The sequence below is a fragment of the Polypterus senegalus genome, chromosome 3 (genome assembly GCF_016835505.1).
Source record: "Polypterus senegalus isolate Bchr_013 chromosome 3, ASM1683550v1, whole genome shotgun sequence".
NCBI classification, from domain to species: Eukaryota; Metazoa; Chordata; class Cladistia; order Polypteriformes; family Polypteridae; genus Polypterus; species Polypterus senegalus.
The window spans coordinates 126,876,650-126,897,689 of record NC_053156.1 but is presented as its reverse complement, the minus strand read 5'-3'; the positions used below and the strand labels follow the sequence as shown (position 1 = coordinate 126,897,689).

Genomic DNA, 21,040 nt, shown 5'->3' with positions numbered 1-21,040 from the left:
CCGTCGCTCTTCCTTTGACGAACTTCCGGGTCATAGGGCACAAATGAGTCCACTGGCCTCCCGACATCGACTCCCAGTGGTCCCCATGCCTTGCAGCAGGGCTGTGCATAAAAACTACATAGTCCATGAGGCGCTGCTGGAATTCGGGGTCCGTCCATATTGTCGGGAGAGCTCTTCCTGGCGGCCTGGGGGTGAGGGCCGGAATATGAAGCTGGCCATCCATCACAGTATATGTAGTAAGTACTGTACGTAGAAAATTAATTATGGTTACTCACCAACAATGACACGACAACTTGTCTGATAACGATGAGTTTAATTTTACTACACTACAAAGGAGAGCATTACAGCTCTTCTAAAGGAGCCTCTTCAGGCGATTGTGTAGCACCACCGTTCTCCTTCCGGGAATCTTCAATCCAAATCCCTAAAGCAGACTACCACCTTACTACATCCACTTACAACTCGTTTTGCGCCCTGGTTAAAGGACACTGTGGCCGTAGATCTTATATTCTTCTCCTCCTTTTTAAATAAAAAGAATCGTGGACTTATTGATGCCATAATGGCATCCTGCAGCGGTGTAGCTGTTCTCTTCCTGCAGCATATCCAAAACTTTTACCTTTTCGGCAATCATTAGCATTTTCCGTTGGTGCTTGGGCACAGCCCCTGAAGCAGTAGCAGGAGTAGACCGTTTTGGAGCCATAACGAAGGGCTTGACTACGCACAATGATAAACACAAAAGAGCACAAAAGTTAACTCTTTACACAGCAAAACACGTTGATGCTGAATGAGCGATACAAGACTTCATGGTTATCACAGCAGAATAGAATTTGGCGCTCCGTCGATGAGCCAATTAGCACACAGGTTAACTGCGTGCTGTGAATGGGTAGCTTCTCAGCCATCCGCCAATAGTGTCCCTTGTATGAAATCAACTGGGCAAACCAACTGAGGAAGCATGTAGCAGAAGTAAAAAGACCCATTGTCTGCAGAAACCCGTGACGCAGCAAAAAATCCGCATTATATATTTAGATATGCTTACATATAAAATCCGTGATATAGTGAAGCCGTGAAAGTCGAAGCACGATATAGCAAGGGATTACTGTAGTGTATATGTGAGCCACATGGTTAACACTACTTTTTAATCTCATGTTTTCATGGAAATGGAGATAATAAATTCCCTGATATGGTGAGCTTCAATGGGACCCAAATTGAACAACATCAAACAGTATTAAAATTTCTTTGAAAAAATCTGAAATAACTTGTTACACTTCATCCAAATGTAAGGTATCCAGTCATATGCTTGCAACATCCCAAACAGAAGTGTCTTTGCTGAAATATTATTAAATAAACCATGTCTACAAAATTCTGTCATGCAGGACAATGAAGCACACTAAAGATGATTAAGATTTTGAATTAAAGACCCGTCTCCCCACATTTTTTTATTAGTGAGGAGTTCTCAGTAATAGCTCGGTGATTGACCACCATTTCACTTCATGTGATATCGACATTACTGTTACTGTTTGAGGGCTCTGAAAGTGGTGAAAAATTGTGAGGGCTCTAGAAAGACCAATAAGCCATTAAGTGTGGTCCTTTAGCTGTGACATTTTTTGTGGCCCCAGCTCTTGGCTTTTCACCTAAAGAATACAAGGAACATAAGAAAATAAGTAATACCTTGATGGTTAATAATAATGAAATGGTTACAAAAATACATAAATATAATAAACAAATGAAAAATAGTACCTTAAATTAAACAAAGAAAACACATAAAAGGAATTTAAACATAAGTCATGGAACATACCCTGGCCGAAACATGGTACCGTTTTTACATAAGTAGTACAGAGAAAGTCGATACCAAGCTCATGTGTGATCGCATTACTGCCTTTGGACGAATTACTTTGAATGGCACAATAATATGAAATATAATCAGGAGTAAAACTTCATATGAAAATTGCTCACTGTAGTGATGATATAGAACCACATCTACACGTGTAGAAAAGGATAATGGCAGAAGTCATGTCTGGAAGTGGTTTGTGTTTGAGGCAGGAGAATTTCAGTGCACAATTTATTTAAAAAGCAATAAAACAAAAGTGAGAAAGATACATACACACATGGACTACACTTTTATCCCATTATGGTGTGGTGTTAGTTCAGAAACAGATAATGTGTGTAATTTGAGAGCAAAATAACATTACCAATCATGTGAGGTGTAATTGTTTAGCTTGTATTGTCATGAAAAGATGGAAAGATAAGATTAATCACTTTTTAATACAGTGTCCTATACAGCCCTGATAAATGAATGGTGGCTTTGCATTCATTCCCTGTATTGAGCACATCTGTCTATTTTCTAAGCCTTTGCCCCATTTTTTGACGCTGATTTGTCATTTGTTTAATATCAGGTTTTGGCACAATTGAAGTGTGGTTTTGAATCGAAATGCAATGCAAACAGAGCAGCCTCTAACCGAAATGCAATACACCTGCTTTGCTTTTAGCTATAAAATGCAATCAATGGATATGAATTAAAGTACAATACACTTTTTTATTGCATTTTAAACTTATATGCAATTGCATGCCATAGTGAAAAGCAATCTATCATTTGGTTGATATGTCTTCAACTGTAGCACAATAAAACCGTGGCACAATTACAGTAAATGTCTTACATGGATATTTACTGCATTTCATTGTAGTTAGCATGTGGACTGCATTTAATTGTGGCACAAATAATCTTCCATAATTTAATACTGTGTACTAGTTGAAAAATTATTGAGCGCAGGTAACAGCAGCCCAAGTAATTTTCAAAATCTGAATTTGTACACAGGCATAAGCAACAACAAAAAGTGACCACATAAAAAAACCTTGAAAACAGCAAAACAAAGTCTGTTTAACAAGAGTTCTGAAATAAAAAATTAATGTAAAGCTGACAAATTTGATTTCACACATAAAGCTTTAAAGTTGGGACAAATCTGAAAAAAGGAGGGACATACAGTATATGGAAAATTAAAGCTACAAAAGTCTGTGACGTTTATAATTTGAATTAATTCTTCTCATCTGTTAAGTAATCTATAGTATTCTTTATTTTTTATCTCAATATATATCATAAACTAGCAAATATTACAACAGAATGGTTCTCTGATTTGAATTTACAAGCATGTTGCTACAAAGCTGTTTTAAAGAATTTGTGTAAATGGAACTATCTTGGAAATTACTAATTCAAAGTTACTGATATAATAATGTTTTAATTTGTATTTTTTGAATTGATTTTAGATAGATAGATAGATACTTTTTTAAACAGTAGATTTCAGGTACAGTACAGAAAATTTCAGAGAATTAATGTAAAACATACACATGCTAAGATAAATCAGGTAGTTCTTTTCTGAAATCCCCTCAAGATTTTAAACTCCCCATTTGTTGTTGCACTGGAGGGTCCCACCTCTACCACACATTAAAACAAAAGCTCTGCATTGTATTTTGATATTTATGGGTGCCATTCCTTGTTTACTTAAATGATAGTTGGGTAACTACTTGATGGACACACCAGTAGTTTAAAGCGGGTGTTGTTGTTTGGATTTACTGTATATATTTTATATTACTAGGGGGCTCTGCCCCCTGCTCGCTTTGCTCACCCACCCCCAGGTTTGGTTTACCAGATATACAATTTAAAGAGATTGTTATTTTCATGGGAATTGTTACATATGCATTATTTTCACTTTTACATTAAAAACTTTTGTAAAAACAATACTTGTCCTTTATTTCCGGCCCCAGGGGGTGGTTACATCTCTTTCTCGCAGGACATATAACGCTGGTCGCGTTGTGAAGGGGGTGCGGCTGAATGCACGCTAAGGAGATGCCGTCGGATCATCTGCTGTGTTTCTGCTGCTGGCAAACTACCTGTTTTGTTTGTCGCATGTCGTTGTTTTAAGAGCTGGGAGCACATGATGCGTGTCTGCCAAAAGCAATCCAACAACTGCTAGGTTAGATGTCCGTGGACTTGTTTTAAATGATGGCTTGTCTCGCGTGACGTTATAAGAACAATACTTTATTTTCGGCCCCGGACGTGGTTAAATCTCTTTCTCGCAAGATGTATAATGCTGCTCGCGTTTAGAAGGGGTGCAGCTGCTATTGCGCTGCCCGTCAATCATTTTAAAGCCTTTTTGCCACTTCGTGTCTCTGCTGCTCATGTTGTGAAGAGGGGGGGTTAGGGTGGCTGGCAAGTTAAAGTGTCTCTTGCGGGACTTCACATTGTCTTCTGAGAAGATCACATCTCGTCTCCTTAGTTTGCCTCTCCAAGATTTTTTTAATAATAGAGAGATTATATTATATTACAGAAAAAGGCACAATTTTGCACATTTGAATAAAAATACAGTAAATGGGATTTTTGTGGTATTGGTATTGAATAGTTATTCTAGTATCATGACATTCCTATCTGAGAAGGGTATATATACTGTTAGAGAATTAAAAGGTAAAGAAGAGCTCATGAGAACATTATCAGACCCATCTTGGTCAACAGTGTATTAAGTGTCTAAGGATCAGTTTGGTCCTCTGTTTCTAGGGTCATCTTACCTTTTCCTCACACAAGAGTATCAGGTCTTGATAATAATAGATATAATTTCATTATGTGGAATACCAAACCTGCAAAGACCAGCCAGGCATTGTAACAATGGATACAAATGTTTTCCTGAATAGAACAATGAAACAGATAACAAAGCATTAAATAGAATAAAGGACAGTAAACCAGATTAAAATACTAAATTCAATACTAAAAGAAAAACATAACAAATAACCTAATTTGTGATATAAACAGACACACAAATTATCCTGATCACCTGGACAGAGAAGTAAACTGAAAGAAAGGGCAGAATGTTAAGTTACTTTAAAGCCTTCCTAAATAGATGAGTTTTAAGTTGTTTTTTAAAAGAATGAATGGAGTCAGCTGATCTAATTAATTTCGGGATGTCATTCCAAAGTCTGGGTGCTATGGAATTGAAGGCCCTGTCACCCATTGAGTGCAGGTAAGTGTGAGGCACAACAAGATTACCACAATCAGAGGACCTTAGTAGGCGAACAGGAGCATAATGATTTAGAAGGTCACTGATATAGTCTGGTGTAAGGCCGCTTAAAGCTTTGTAGGTTATTAATAGAATTTAATATTCAATCCTGTAAGACGCAGGGAGCCAGTGAAGGCGAAGCAGGATGGGTGTGATGTGCTCACTGTTGCTGGTTGTTGGTGTTGCAGCAGAGCTTTGAATCAACTGGAGCTATGATATAAGATTAGAAGAGGCACCTGCCAGCGGTGAGTTATGCATGTCATAGCTTAGCAATATCTACTTGAACAACACATTCTTTTGTGTCATCCTAGCAGAAGACAATTCTGGAATTTTTGCTTCTGCCAGTGAAAAGTTAATTAGGTAAGAAAAAAGGCAACATTCATATGCCAGACCAGAATAATAGGTTGAGTACCAAATTATCACCAAACCATTCTTGACAAGCTAAGACTTTCCTCGTTGGTCCATAAAGATTGGGAGGCAAGTGTTTTTGTTTCAAAAAGTCACAGTTTATTACCTCTGCATCCATCTTTGATCTGTTTAGTTCTTTTAAGGTTCATAGGGAATGGTGCATTTCCTGGCAGCACTGGATGCAAGATAGGAACCAACTCTAGATGGGGCATCACCATCTAAAGAGAGCTGTGATCAAATAAAAAAAAAAATCTGGTAATAGAATAAAACAACAAAAAAAAAATCGATTAAGATAGTCCCACAGTCGGCAATGATCACTCCCTTCCAGTTGTTCTTCTGACATCTTTTTGTTAAGGAATAAACATCAATGCTTGATGACTAATGCCATGATATGTGATTATTTCTTAAAAGCAGCAGTTTTTATTTTTGAAAATTTCTATATGCTTCATTTGGAATGCCTTCCATCTTTCATTAAGTGCTCTGACTCTTGCTTTATATGTCCTTGGCAGTTTAAACGTTAGCAGCCAGAAGTACAACTTTTCAATCCATAATTGAATTTTGTTAATCCAGTTGAAGATGGCAGCCCAGAACCCCACAAATTAACTCATTCATGTGGGGTCAACTTAGAGCCACCAAGCAACTAACATGCATGTCTTTGGGACTGGGAAGGTAAACCAATGCAGATAAACAGCCACATTAATTTGCAAAGCTAATTTACTCAATCATAAAATTTAAAATATGATGGGGGAGAAATGTATTATTTGTGACAGTTCATGTCCATAAATCAGAATACTGATGCTGGAAGAATGAACAAACACCACTCAGACTGTACCCAGAAAAGTAAATCTGAAAGCTACTGTATATCACTTATTGATTTCTTAAAGCCAGTGGCCAGAGCGTATTTTAAACAGAATCAGGTGAAAGGCAAGAAGAAACAGTGGACATGATGAAGGATATCAGAGGGTCCATTAAATTAACACACACATGGTTCAGCGATGTGGGAGAAAATCTGAGTAAACAGAAACATGAAGAACATGCAAACTTCACAAAGATAGCAGTAGGGTTAGGAATTCAATGTGGGCCTTTGTAGTTGAGAGACAGAAGTGGGAACCACTTTACAACTGTGCCTAGATTATTTGTTGATGTTGTAAAATGTGTAAGTGATTTGTTCAGAATAATTCATAATCTGTACATAGCAGCACTAGAGAAGCTCCACAGGAGAGCGACTAGGCGGATTCCAGGGTGGCAGGGTATGAGTTATGAGGAAATGTTGAAAAAGTAGTACCTTTTCAGTCAAAACAAATGGAGATTAAGAAATGACATAACTGAAATGTTTAAAATGATGAAACCATGGATCCAGGTTGTTACTTTGAAATAAATTCTTCCACAAGAACATGGGGGCACAGATGAAAACGTGTTAAGGGTAACAGTTGCACAAACAGTAGAATTGTTTTCTTCACATAAAGAACAATGAACACATGGAATAGATTATCAAGTAGTGTTGTAGACAGTAGGCCTGTTCTTGTCATACAGTAGTTGTTCTGATGTTCTAGTATGTGTCAGTGAAGCTCTGCTTTGGTCAAATTGCATACTGTCTGAGAGAATAAGAAATGGCAATAAATTAGTTAAACTGTTTACTCGGTATAACATATATTGTGACAGATGCATTTTTGGCTGAATCCCTGGATAACCCTGATATCGGGCAGGTAATGGTCTGCCCTGCCATATGGTAGTATTTTAATGGAATCAGGCTGAATTATACTTTGCATTGTTTTTGGTAGGGCTATTGCTGTTCCTGAAGACTGACACATCAGCAGAGACTGGGCTTGGATTTAAACTCAAGTCTCTAGAGCTGTAAAGCATCAGCACAGGCTATTGTACCACTCTGCCATCCTAATGACAATCCAAATGACTACTTTTCCCACTGGAGGTGAGCACAGGAAGAAATTAATTTGAAAGAGGAAAAGTTGTAGAGGATATTTTTATCCCATTTATGTTGTTCTTTTCAGTGTCACTTCCATGTACTGTATGCTTGTGTGGATTTCATTTAGAAGCTCCAAAATGAAAGAAAGCCTTTGCATAAATATGTCAAGAATTTCCTTCCATGCATGATTACAGCCAAATTAATTTACTCAATCATATAATTTAAAATATGATGGGGGAGAAATGTATTATTTGTGACAGTTCATGTCCATAAATCAGAATACTGATGCTGGAAGAATGAAGAAACACCACTCAGACTGTACCCAGAAAAGTAAATTTGAAAGCTACTGTATATCACTTATTGATTTCTTAAAGCCAGTGGCCAGAGCGTATTTTAAACAGAATCAGGTGAAAGGCAAGAAGAAACAGTGGACATGATGAAGGATATCAGAGGGTCCATTAAATGAACACACATGGTTCAGCGATGTGGAAGAAAATCTGAATAAACAGAAAAATAGTGTAAACAGAAACATGAAGAACATGCAGACTTCACAAAGATAGCAGTAGGGTTAGGAATTCAATGTGGGCCTTTGTAGTTGAGAGACAGAAGTGGGAACCACTTTACAACTTTGCCTAGATTATTTGTTGATGTTGTAAAATGTGTAAGTGATTTGTTCAGACTAATTCATAATCTGTACATAGCAGCACTAGAGAAGCTCCACAGGAGAGCGACTAGGCGGATTCCAGGGTGGCAGGGTATGAGTTATGAGGAAATGTTGAAAAAGTAGTACCTTTTCAGTCAAAACAAATGGAGATTAAGAAATGACATAACTGAAATATTTAAAATGATGAAACCATGGATCCAGGTTGTTACTTTGAAATAAATGTTCCACAAGAACATGGGGGCACAGACGAAAACGTGTTAAGGGTAACAGTTGCACAAACAGTAGAATTGTTTTCTTCACATAAAGAACAATGAACACATGGAATAGATTATCAAGTAGTGTGGTAGACAGTAGGCCTGTTCTTGTCATACAGTAGTTGTTCTGATGTTCTAGTATGTGTCGGTGAAGCTCTGTTTTGGTCAAATTGCATACTGTCTGAGAGAAATGGCAATAAATTAGTTAAACTGTTTACTTGGTATAACATATATTATGACAGATGCATTTTTGGCTGAATCCCTGGATAACCCTGATATCGGGCAGGTAATGGTCTGCCCTGCCATATGGTAGTATTTTAATGGAATCAGGCTGAATTATAATTTGCATTGTTTTTGGTAGGGCTATTGCTGTTACTGAAGACTGACACATCAGCAGAGACTGGGCTTGGATTTAAACTCAAGTCTCTAGAGCTGTAAAGCATCAGCACAGGCTATTGTACCACTCTGCCATCCTAATGACAATCCAAATGACTACTTTTCCCACTGGAGGTGAGCACAGGAAGAAATTAATTTGAAAGAGGAAAAGTTGTAGAGGATATTTTTATCCCATTTATGTTGTTCTTTTCAGTGTCACTTCCATGTACTGTATGCTTGTGTGGATTTCATTTAGAAGCTCCAAAATGAAAGAAAGCCTTTGCATAAATATGTCAAGAATTTCCTTCCATGCATGATTACAGCCAAATTAATTTACACATCATATAATTTAAGTTACAATTGGAAAAGATGCATCAACTACAGAGTTAGTTCTGTGCTCACAGAAAACTAAACCGAGAGACAGACTAACTTTCATGAATTGACTTTTCTTATACAACTTTTCATGTTATAAATACCAACAGAAATAAATACTTTTTTGCATCTAATAAAATAAATAGCAGTTTGTTTCATGTGACTGTAGCCTTCTATTTTAAAATAGATATTGTCATAGTCTTAATATAAGTTCCGACCTTGTAGCAAAGACTTTATGTCAGAAATCTGCCAATGAATTTCTAGGTCCAGTTCATGTGTGATTAAATTAGAATCAAGAATCCCAGAGAAGTCAAACCAGGATTTTCCTATTTTGAAACCTAGTCTTATTTTGCAAATTTCCTGGATTGCCATGTGTGTGAACAAACCCATGAATTTTTGGTGTTAATTTTTATGAGTATGGCAGAGCAGTTCCCCAACTCAAAAATGACAGGAATTCAGAAATACCAAAAGAAGGGTATTTGACCAACTAGATATAAATAGAGAAGGACACTTAGGTACAACACAAAGTAACAAACAAAAGAAGACAATAAATCAACTGCCCCAATGGGTCTACTTGTCCTGGTTATGCCTAAGGTGCTTATCCAAATCCCAAACTATACAAATTTTCTCCTTTCCCACCTTCCCAATCCTTATTTATCCACCTCTACTCTCTGCTGGACAAGCCAATGCCTCTACTAAACACCTGATTCCAAGTACTCCAAACTTCTGACCAGAGGGAATTTTAAGCTTCCTGTTGAAACTCCTTTGCGGTCCATACCTGCAAACACTCCATATCTCCTGGGACCAGCTTTGCAGGACTCCCTCTGGTGATTCCAGGTAGCCTTGAGGTATTGAACTTCAACCTAGATTACAGGGACCCCTGCAGAGGCCTGTGTATTTAAAATAGGGATCATGGTTCCAAGCACAAGTCTTAGCAAGGACTGCTAGATTGGTTTTAATAGTAACTGTTCCATTGTCTGCTCTATTATTATGTTCTCCCTATAAGACATTTCTAGAGATTCTTAAAATATTTCTACCTCTGGCATCATCAGGATGTGTACCAAAAGGCCTCCTGCTCAGTATACTGCATTACGATTCTGATGCTGACCATTCCTGATTTTACACTGGTTCAAACAGGCTAGATATTTTGGTGTCCTCACTTATGTACACTAATGTTCATGTGAGTAAATAAATAATAAGGGACATGTTTGGTCTTTTCTTTGAAACTTTTTAATACTGTAAACTGTTTAAAAAGTGACTGAGCCACAAAGAACTCAGCATATTAAGCTACAAAACAGATCGAGCTTGGGGAAAGGTTGCACAACCTGGTAAATTGAGAAGACCTGGAAACTGCATAGTTTGGAATTGTTAGCATGGTTCTCAGGGGGGTTAGAAGATGAACCAATATGCCAGAGGGTCAGGGGCACTTTGAGAGTGCCCAGTTATAACCAATGGCACTTTTATTTGGGCTGATTTGATATTTTGTTTTTATATTCCTTAACCACCCTTATCTTGATTTTTGCTTTAATAAAAACCATCACTTAGGATAAATTGTGGAGATATGGCTACTTTGTCAGTAACAGGAATGTTAACAAAAGTGGTTGAGACTTTTTAACAGGCAGTCATTGGGTGTGTATTGCTATGCATCCTTCATTGCAGTGGCTTAACAGAAATCTTTTGGGGATGGTTAGACCTCTGAAGACCACCATAAAACACACTCTCTCTCCTTCCGACCCCTGCCCCCAGACACACACTGCTCAGCTGTGGCACTGTGCCTGCCCCAGTTTCTGGTAAGATTTTTTCATTATCTGGAAGCATATGCAGATGGAAGAGGCCAGGAGGATTGATTGTGATAACAGAGGGGCCTTCATTTTGTTATTTTTGGCTTGATGCAATTCATTATGACAACACATTGTCAAATAGCGACTTGATCAGTGTCGTGATAAAATGGGAAAGGCGGGCAGCTACAATTTTTTCGATGGGCTTAAATTAATCTTTCTGAGCTAAAAAATAATTACTGGCTTTGCTTGGGCTCTCAGATGCTGCTTTGCTTAGCTAAAGATTGCAGGAAGATGACAAATTCTGTGCTTTAAGTGCTGCTTGTTTGGGGTGAAAAGTTCAGGCAAAGGAAAGTCTGCAAGGACTGAACACACTGTGCTGATTACTGTTTATCAAGCATATTCCAGCCATAAAGCTACAAAGAAATGATAGGCTGTCAGTTACTAGGGCTTCACTCAATTCTGTATTCAGTTTGGCTCAATGCACTTTTAATAGCGGCCTAGCCACACTTTACAGGCCTACTGTACATTTCACTTACTTATTGGCATGTTATCCATATATTTTTTTGTTTAATAATAAGAAATAATGGGAAAATGATTAATCCGTTCCCGTGAAAAAAAATCCTATTGCTATTGGCATATTATACATTGATGGGGTTGTATAAAAGAATTTAAACACTGCTTAATACTACAATACATACGGTAAATACAAAAGCAATTAGATGAAATAAATAAAAATTTTACCTCACTTTACTTTTTAATAACATCTTTGTTTTTCACAATCGTAGATACCGTCGTTCTCGGCAAACGGTATGCAACAGCCATATCCCGGATACGCATGCCACCTTCATACTTTTCAACAATCGATTCAAATTTACGTGAAAAAACACAAAATCACGTTGTGACGACGCTGGTTTGCTGTATGCTCCCATCTGCTGTCGGGGAGCTCTTGAACCCTACACCGTCAGTAATGTGCCTCACTGCTAAGCTCATTGGTAACAACAAGGCAAGGGGATGGTGAAAAAGTGTATAGTGCTTTTATTAAAACAATCAACAAAACAAGGCGTTAAAATTAAAGTGCAGTCTCCAAAGTTCCAATAAATAATCCATAAAATCAGAAGTGAAACGTGAAGGTTAAAAACAATAGAAAAAAGTCTTCTTAAAAACAACGAGGATAAAATACAGCAGGAAGCATTCTTTAAAAAAAAAACAAGAAGAAGCCCGGTGCCTTTTTACCTGGTGGCCCCACTGCTTCCCAACAGGGGAGTCGCCCTACTTGCAGCTGATCAAGATAAGCAGCCCCAGGAACAATCACGAATGCGGATGGTCTGTTACCTGTGCACTTTGGTGAGAAATGCCCACATCATGAATCGCCCTGAGAACCTTCAGCCACACAACCACCACGACCCCTCACCAAGCCGCGAGCGCGGTGATTATTTATTTTAAAGCTGGCCTTTGACAGGAGCTGTGGACCCGCTATACCACACACGTGAAAATTCACAGAGAGTTATAGCGCGAGTTGTTTACTGAATGCTAGCAACTGGCGCACTGATGCTCAAGGGCAGTCGTGGCTTTGTCTCGAGAGAGGTAAACATGGGTAGCACGCGAGTCGTATTCCAAACAAAAGTCGTATACCAAGCAAAATGTTTCGTGTCCAAACAGGACGTATACCAAGTTGAACTTATTCCAAAGCAGACGTATACCGAGGTACCACTGTATATACAGTATATACATACATATACACACACATATACATGTATACATATACACATACATACATGCACATACATATATATACATATATCTATACTAATAAAAGGCAAAGCCCTCACTGACACTCACTCACTGACTCACTCACTCACTGACTGACTCACTCATCACTAATTCTCCAACTTCCCGTGTAGGTGGCAGGCTTATTTCTTACAGCTTACTTACAAAAGTTAAGCAGGTTTCATTTCGAAATTCTACACGTAACGGTCATAACGGTTGACAACGTCCGCCATGTTGAACTTTCTTATTTATGGCCCCATCTTCACGAAATTTGGTAGGCGGCTTCCCTCCGCTAACCAAACCGATCATCGTACTTATTTTTCGGCCGCCATATTGAACTTTCCAACGTCACTAATTCTCCAACTTCCCGTGTAGGTAGAAGGCTGACCCCATCTTCACGAAATTTGGTAGGTGGCTCCCTGCGCTAACCAAAACCAATGTACGTACTTATTTCGGTGGTTTGACACCTACTGTCGCCCGCCATATTGAACTTTCCAACGTCACTAATTCTCCAACTTCCCATGTAGGTAAAAGGCTGAAATTTGGCAGGCTCATTCCTTACAGCTTACTTTCGAAATTCTATGCGTAACAGTCGACAACGTTCGCCATGTTGAACTTTCTTATTTATGGCCCCATCTTCACAAAATTTGGTAGGCGGCTTCCCTGCACTAACCGAAACCAATGTACATACTTATTTTGGTGGTATGATGCCACTGTTGGCCGCCATATTGAACTTTTCAACGGTCTTTGTTACTTATGGGCCCATCTTCAAGAAATTTGGTACGCGGGTTCCCAACGCTAACTGAATCCTACTTACGTACATATATCGTCCATAGCCTGCAGTTCGGTCACCGTGTGAGGCGCCGTTGGGTCCCCCATCCCAACGCCTCCCACGTTGTTGGCTGCCTGCCTATATAAGGCCGTCCGTCGCTCCAGTCTCTACATTCCCTTCCTTGCTACGCCACGGGATTCACGTCTCCCTGCTGATAACTACAGCCTTTTAATTTAATCCACGGCTTGTCCGCTGTTTTATTGTTCATTTATTACGATTATAGTTATTGTGTACTTACTTTACATTGTTCAGGTACCCATTTCCTTTATCATTCCAACCGTAACCCAATTAACATGTCTATAAAGGTGATCACCATCGATCAAAGAACTGTCACTTACCGAGTGGTTTCCATGCCCTGAGATGGCACCTACCTTTTCCATTCTCTTTGTTACATATTGCACGGCCATATCAGGCTCACTCTTGATATCCGGAGGAACATTGTGTCTTATGTATTGAATGACTGGGACAGGTTCAAGGTGTGGACTGATGACGGTACAGGAGATAATTATACTACACAGGAGCACTATAAGAGTGAAATGCTTAAGCCCTTCACCTATGGATCTGCATGTGAGTTGATGGCTGCTACTGAATTGTTCAGTTGTCGCTTTCAAGTGTACTGAAATGGCCAAATATTTTATAACTTTCGACACCTGCCAATGCCTCTTAAACATCTTAGATTGACAGGTGACGATTTCAGTAGTGGACACTTTGATGTTTATGAATGTTTAAACTCTCAAAAGCTGGATGTGAAGTTATCGATGAAACCGGTTGTATACTTACAATGCTTGACAGATGCCGAATGTCTCCTCAACACAAGTCCTACAAATACCGTCGTAATTGAAACAAACCATGAAACTCAAACCGATTATGACAGCAGCAATCCAAGCTGTGAGCTTTGAAACAAGATTACTGTTCACATGGCCAACTGTACGTTGCATGCTCAAGAGTAAGCTCAGTGCACAGCTTGGTCATATTACAACCAGAGTGCTGAACTCACAATGTGGTATACAAAGAGATCCATGACAAATAATTATTGGTATATTTTCCCTCAGTTTAAAAAGGTTTCATTTTCTTCTTAATAAAAATTTGAAGGCAAAATATTTTGCTAGTATATATATATAATGCAAACATGAGTGTGACATGTCTCTGTATGAGTGCTACCTAAAGTGGACTGCCATCCAAACCAGGGAGCAAAATGATATGAGGATAGGCACTCCCGTAATATAAGGGCATTTTGAGAAAATGGATCAAAAAATTTACAGAATAACATGCAGCAGTATACTGTATGTAAATGGTGATTTTTTTTTTAGTTTTAATGAAACTTTCATAAGAAATGTTTTTACATAAAAATGATGAAGTATGTCTTTTTGTATTGCATTTGCTTCATAAAGCATTTCAAACTAAAGCAAATATAGTATGTACATTGTGATGCACTAGTGCAATGAATGGAGTTCAAGGACTCTTTATCGCTTATATTATGCTCTACTTGTCTGTGCTCAAGGATCTGTTGTAATAGGAGTGGACACTGAATCCATCAGGCACCCATGTTTACTTATTTTTCATCATTAGGCTGGCATTTGTGAGCTGTTAGAGTATAATTGCATATGAAATAAAGTGTAGTATGTTCAAATAATTCTTAAAATACTTTCTTTCTCTTCGTAAACGGTACACCACATCATAATCAGGCCATTGTGATGTAATTAGCAACCCTCCTAATAACCGTCTGCCCTCCCACTGATAAAACAAAAGAGATAACTCTCATCTTTTTAATAAACACGTTTAATCTGTCACACAGATGGTTTGGAGTGCTGCCAAAGGCTGTAGACAGTTTCACACAGCAGGCACAAAAAGGGACTTAAAAAGACCTTGCTGCACAAAACCATTGGAGGTGCATTTCTTTTATAAGCAAAACCAGTAACAGACATGAAGAAAACAGGACATTTTAGAAATGACAGTAACATAGGGATTTTCCAGTCACAAATGGGTTTTCAAGTTCACAGACAGGCAATTTCCTTTTCATTTAACTTAGAGTACAAGAATAATTTAGTGAATGTCACCTTATGTTTCAAAGTTTTCATACTCAATTATGATTTAATATTTTTATTGCCATACTATTCATATAAAGCTTAATCTTTTTTCTCTTGTAACGACTAGAGTTTTTTACAAGTTACATCCATTTATTTAGATATAAATCTGTGCAGACAAACACACAAGGCAGTCAATCAATGAGAAGAAAGTCCAGATAGTGTTTGAGAGTCGCCAGCCAGCACAAGTATCCCAACAACAGTTAAGTAGCAATCTATATGGCCATGGCATTTAATCTCATGAATTTATGTAAAGCAGTATTTAAAAAAAAAAAAAACAACAAAGATTCCACAAAATTGCATTTCTTTAATGCCAGCATTTCACATGACACTTCACAATCACGCAGTAATTTACTGTTCTCAGACTTGTATCTGTGGTTTTTTCATTAGATACTCTGGTTTGCCTCCCTTATCCCAAACTCTATGTTAAGTTAATTGGTGACTCTGGTTTTCCCAATGTGAAAATGTGCTGACGCCTCAACAACAGATGGCTCCTTCTTTGCACCAAGGACTGCTTGGATAAACTCTGGCTCCTAATGAACATGAACTTGACTAAATCAATGTATACCTGTTAATCAGCTGCCAGCTTTATTATTTTAAAGCTTTTCAGTATAAGAGAAAAACATGTACATTTAGACCTCACTTTTTGTCTAATTTGTTTACTACAGTATACAGTGTATATATAAATAAACTGTATTGTTGTTGTTATTATTATTGGTTAATTATATACTGTCTCTTTAACTTTACTTATGTTCCTTACTCTTTGTGGGTGGAATTACAGAAAGCGGGCCACCCTGATGTCACCACTCCTGAGCCCTCTCTCTGGCTATTTAACTCAACCACATTGTTGCCCTTTTTGTTTATAAGCTGGGGTTGACAATTATCCTCCCTCTTTCAGAGCCTTTTTTTATAAATTTGTGGGCATTTCAAGTTGTTTTTCTAGCTCCTCATTTTTGGTGCCTGCTCTGACTAAAGCCAGCAGGTTGCATTTGGTGTCTGGCTTAGTTAAAGTGAGCTTCTTCTGGGCAGGTTAGTTAATTTCCAGGTCTGCTCCTTGGCCTGTTTTCAAAGGCCTCACACACATTCTGCCTTTGTTAAAACTCCATTTCATATTAGTTAGTTCCCTCATTGTTTGTTCCCCTCAGCTCATATTCTTTTCTGTTAGCTTTATCCTCAATACCTGCTGATTGACTGGAGTGAATTTTGTAGATGGACCAGTGGGCAAATACGGTTAAATGGTCAATCCTCCTCATCTTCTGAGCTAGGACATCATAACAGGCTTGGTGTTCTTTCAGTCTGAGTGTCCTCATCTCATGGTATCCCCTTAGAATCCTCTCCTGTAAATGTAGGTTGATGAACATATTCCTGATGGTTTCTACCATAATTTGCTTTATCTGGTTTATGAAAAACAAGTTAACATTAAAGAAACCTTAATATTGACACAGTGGTCCCAAAGGTCATTTCTAATTATTGTCTATGTGGATTTTGCACATGTTCTGCTCTTTCTCTAACATCCCAAAGATGTGTGTTTTAGATTAACTGAAACAAGTGGGCGACTGTGTGAGAGTGCCATGAGTCACATTTGTTGTTTTCTTCAGCCGTGTCTCTGATGCACAGGCATTTTGTAATGACATCATTGAAATATTGGGTTTAGCAACTGGACAATGGTCAAACTGAGCCGAATTCTTGACAAGTCATTTATTTTGTTTTTATTTCTTGCTGAAAACAGCTGAATTCTGACTTTACTTTTCTATTTACAGATCATGTTCTTGCTTTCTGTGACCATGCAATTGAAAAATCATGCTCAAAAAAACAGACAAATGGCCCTTAATCAATGATTATCAGTTGCTTATAATAGATTAGTGCACATCCAAGAGATCTAAGGGAGCAGCACTCTCCACTCACCAGCAAGACTGGCCTCTTCTGCTGATCTCCCTTTTGAGAAAAAGCTGCCTTGTATTCCATCATCTGCTCCTGTGGTTAAAGCAATACAGCCAAAGGTCAAGGGTTTTTGTGGTTTTTTTGTGGCAGGTCTTCTAACTCCGATTGCCACATTTTTAATTATCTGAATACAAATAAAAACAAAAATATCAACTGAGTGAAGTTGAGCTAATGATAGTAATTTCTTTAGTCACAGGATTACATTAAACAATCTAAAAATATTTATTAATATAGACTTTGCAATTATTTGTCTTAAGTCAACAACATTTGGTCTTGAAATTTGTGAATTATAGAAACTCACAGTAAAGCTTTGACAGATCTCTGTCTCTATTGTATAATCTCATATATGCTTTAGGGCCGGATATACTTAATACTACACGACACATACACTTGCGGACACTGCTGCTACGCAAGCAGTATGTTATCTGTACTTGTGTACTTACTTTTATGTAAATCTCGAGGATTCCACCAGGTGGCAGTGCGAGAAATCATGACTGTGAGAAAACAACGTCCTTTTTCACTGTGTTGTAAGTTGAGGTAAGAAAGCTGTTGAAGACAAAAATTTGCATCCTGATGCTATTGCGAAGGTGCAGAAAAAGACAGCAACAGCGACACCGAAGATGGCATGCGAGACCTTTAAATGTATTGCATCATTACGATGGGGAATATGCAACGATTGTATTGCTTCTGCAAGAAATGGATGAAGAGAAACACCATGTGTACTTTCTTATGTCAGCATTTAAGTTTGATGATTTGCTTCACTACATCGAACCATTCATGAAATATCAAAGCACACACACTGATCCTGTTGGAGCTGCAATGCGGCTTGCTATCACACTGCTTTATTTTACAATGGCCGAATCTCCACTTCTATTCTCATACATTTTCTGCTCTGCACGGACATATCTGTCTCGACTTGGCTTCCATTTTGTCTTGCACGTTTCCATATCAACTTTCAAAGAGCTGAAATTTGAAGCCAGCTGTTCTGTCACTGTAGAGGTGTTGATAGTAAACAATGATGCTGACATTACGTACTAAAACTTGAACACACACACACCAACCAAAGTTTTACTGGTACTGCACCTTCCACATGTGTCACGATAATTTCTGATGACGTGCTCAGAAGACACGTCAGAAGAGCACTGGGAACGTGTGGTAGCCGTTATGTGTGCATGTAAGCCTTCTGAGCATAAAGTATAAACGCGGCCTTAGAGTGGGTATAACATTAGGTGGCACTGCTAACTGACGGCTTCAAATTCCAGCCAAATAAGTCACTGTGTAAAGTTTGCATATTCTACTCCATGTCTGCATCATTTTTTTCTATAGGCTCTCCAATTTTCCTACCACATCCTGAAGATAGGTTTGTATAAGTAATATAAGACACTACTGAGATCTCATCTGGGGTACTATGTGCAGTTGCAATAGCAATGATAGTACATTTTATTACAATGTGCCTTTCTCAACACTCAAGGACACCATACAAACAATAAAATCAAAAAACAAATAATAAACAAACATGCATGTAAACATACATATATATACACATATATCTATCAAACTGAAAATAAAACAAAATAAAAATACAGCCTAAGGTCATATAGGGTTTTTTTAGGGATTGAAAATGAGTAGGTATTCTATGTCCCAAATGTTTTGTGGTATAGAGTTCCAGAGATGAAGAGCAGTATGATTAAATTCCCTGGAACCTATGGTTATTAGATGGGCAGGGGAAATGATTAGGAGACCTGATGTGGAGCACCTAAGTGTGTGGTTAGGGGTACAGACAAATAAAGGTCAGAGAGGTATAATGAAGAAAGGTAATGGAGTGCTGTGAAGGTAAGTAAATAAATTTTAAAGTCAATGCGGAATTTTACAGAAGCCAATGAATCTGTTTAAGTGCTGGAGTAATGTGTTTTATGGAGGGAGTCTGAGTTATAATATGGGCAGCTCAGTTCAGAACAAGCTATAGTTTATGGAGAAGCTTATGTGTGAGAAGAAAGAGACAAGAATGACAGTTCATGAGTAAGGGTAGCAGTACTATTTAGTGTAAGGGAGGGTCACAGACTTGCTATGCTGAGATGAATGAAAGATGTCGGCGTAACATTATTGACCTTGGGATTTGAAAGACAGAGTACTATCAAAGATAACCCCTACCCCACACTCAACCAGAAGTGAGGGAGAGACTGAGGTACCATCAATGTTAAATGAAAAACTATTAGATTTCAATAAAGTAGACCTGGAACCAATGAGGAGAACCTCAGTCTTATGGCTATTGAGTTAGTGGAAATTGGAGGAAAACCAAGATTTTATTTAAAGTAGACAGTCATTGAGGCAAGGAGGAAGGACAGAGTTGGGCTTTGTAGACATACAGAGCTGAGTATCATCTGCAAAGCAATGTAAATTGATTCGAAATGTCTTAAAAATGCTACATAAAGGGAGTAGATATACAGTATTTTAAACAGTAAGGGGCCACACATCAATCCCCGGGGAACACCACTAGTGACTGGGAGGGATCGTTATCAAGAGCTTTTTAGCTCAAGAAACTGAGTATGAGTAGACAGGTATGAGGTAAACCAAATGAGGGGGATATCAGTAATGCCGATGGTAGCAAACTGATTCAACAAAATACTTTATGATACAGTATCAAAGGCTGCATTCAGAGCACATAGGACAAGGATTGTTAAAAACCCAGCATCAACAGCTATTAATAGGTCATTACTGACCTATACCAAGGCTGTTTCTGTACTATGTTTTGGACAGAAATTAGACTGAAACCAGATGGTCATCTGTGAGATTAACCTGTGCTCTAATTTTCACAATGTTGTGTAATGATTGGTACTTTTGATTTAGAACAATAATTTTTGAAATTATTTAGGTTAGCACCAGGTTTCTTTAAACAAAACCAGATCTTAGAGGGGGCTGACTGATAATCAGTTATAAGTGAAGAAGATGAAGGCAAGCAGGCTTACCAACTTAGTAGGCATGGGATCAAGTTGACAAGTGACAGATCTAGATTTATAAATTTCAGTTTCAGTGGGCAATTCAAAAGTAGCTAGTCAAGTAAAAGGGTGCTTGGTTGAAATATGTAGATATACTGTATATGAATTGTATGGCATACATATTGAAGATGCTGGCTGTTGATGAATATTAGCAATTTTGGTTTTAAAAATGGTCAAGAATGCATTACATGTAGCAGTGCAGCACATATGATTGGTCGCACTTCACAGAAGTATTCCATATTCCAACATAGTGGACTTAGAGGAGATGCTTTCCACTTTTCCATAGTTGAGTTGCTTACCTGCATGTATCTAAATTGTGCTTTGTACACATTTTATGCTACATACCTGCACAAAAGGTAAATGATCTACTGATTGCTCCAAGTTTTGTGATAAATTCTATGGCTGGTGGTAAAACCATCCCTTCAAGGATAATTCCTCTTTCTGTTTCCTTCAATGCACGCATGGTCAGTGCACTACATCATTTTTGTTTTCATTATATATGTGAGTGTTCAATGGGCAGAGATGCTTTTGTACAACAATGTAAAAACACTAGTGCCGACAGAGATCATTTTATTTTAAAAACATTGTTTTGAAATTAATACATAG

The 21,040-nt window shown here is 38.1% G+C and overlaps 1 protein-coding gene across 2 annotated transcripts in view; it reads left to right on the top strand.

Annotated features, from left to right (window-relative positions):
- Positions 1 to 21,040, top strand: part of sesn1 (sestrin 1) — a 417,071-nt gene that overhangs the window by 185,070 nt on the left and 210,961 nt on the right. The gene's annotated exons all lie outside the window — the stretch shown is intronic.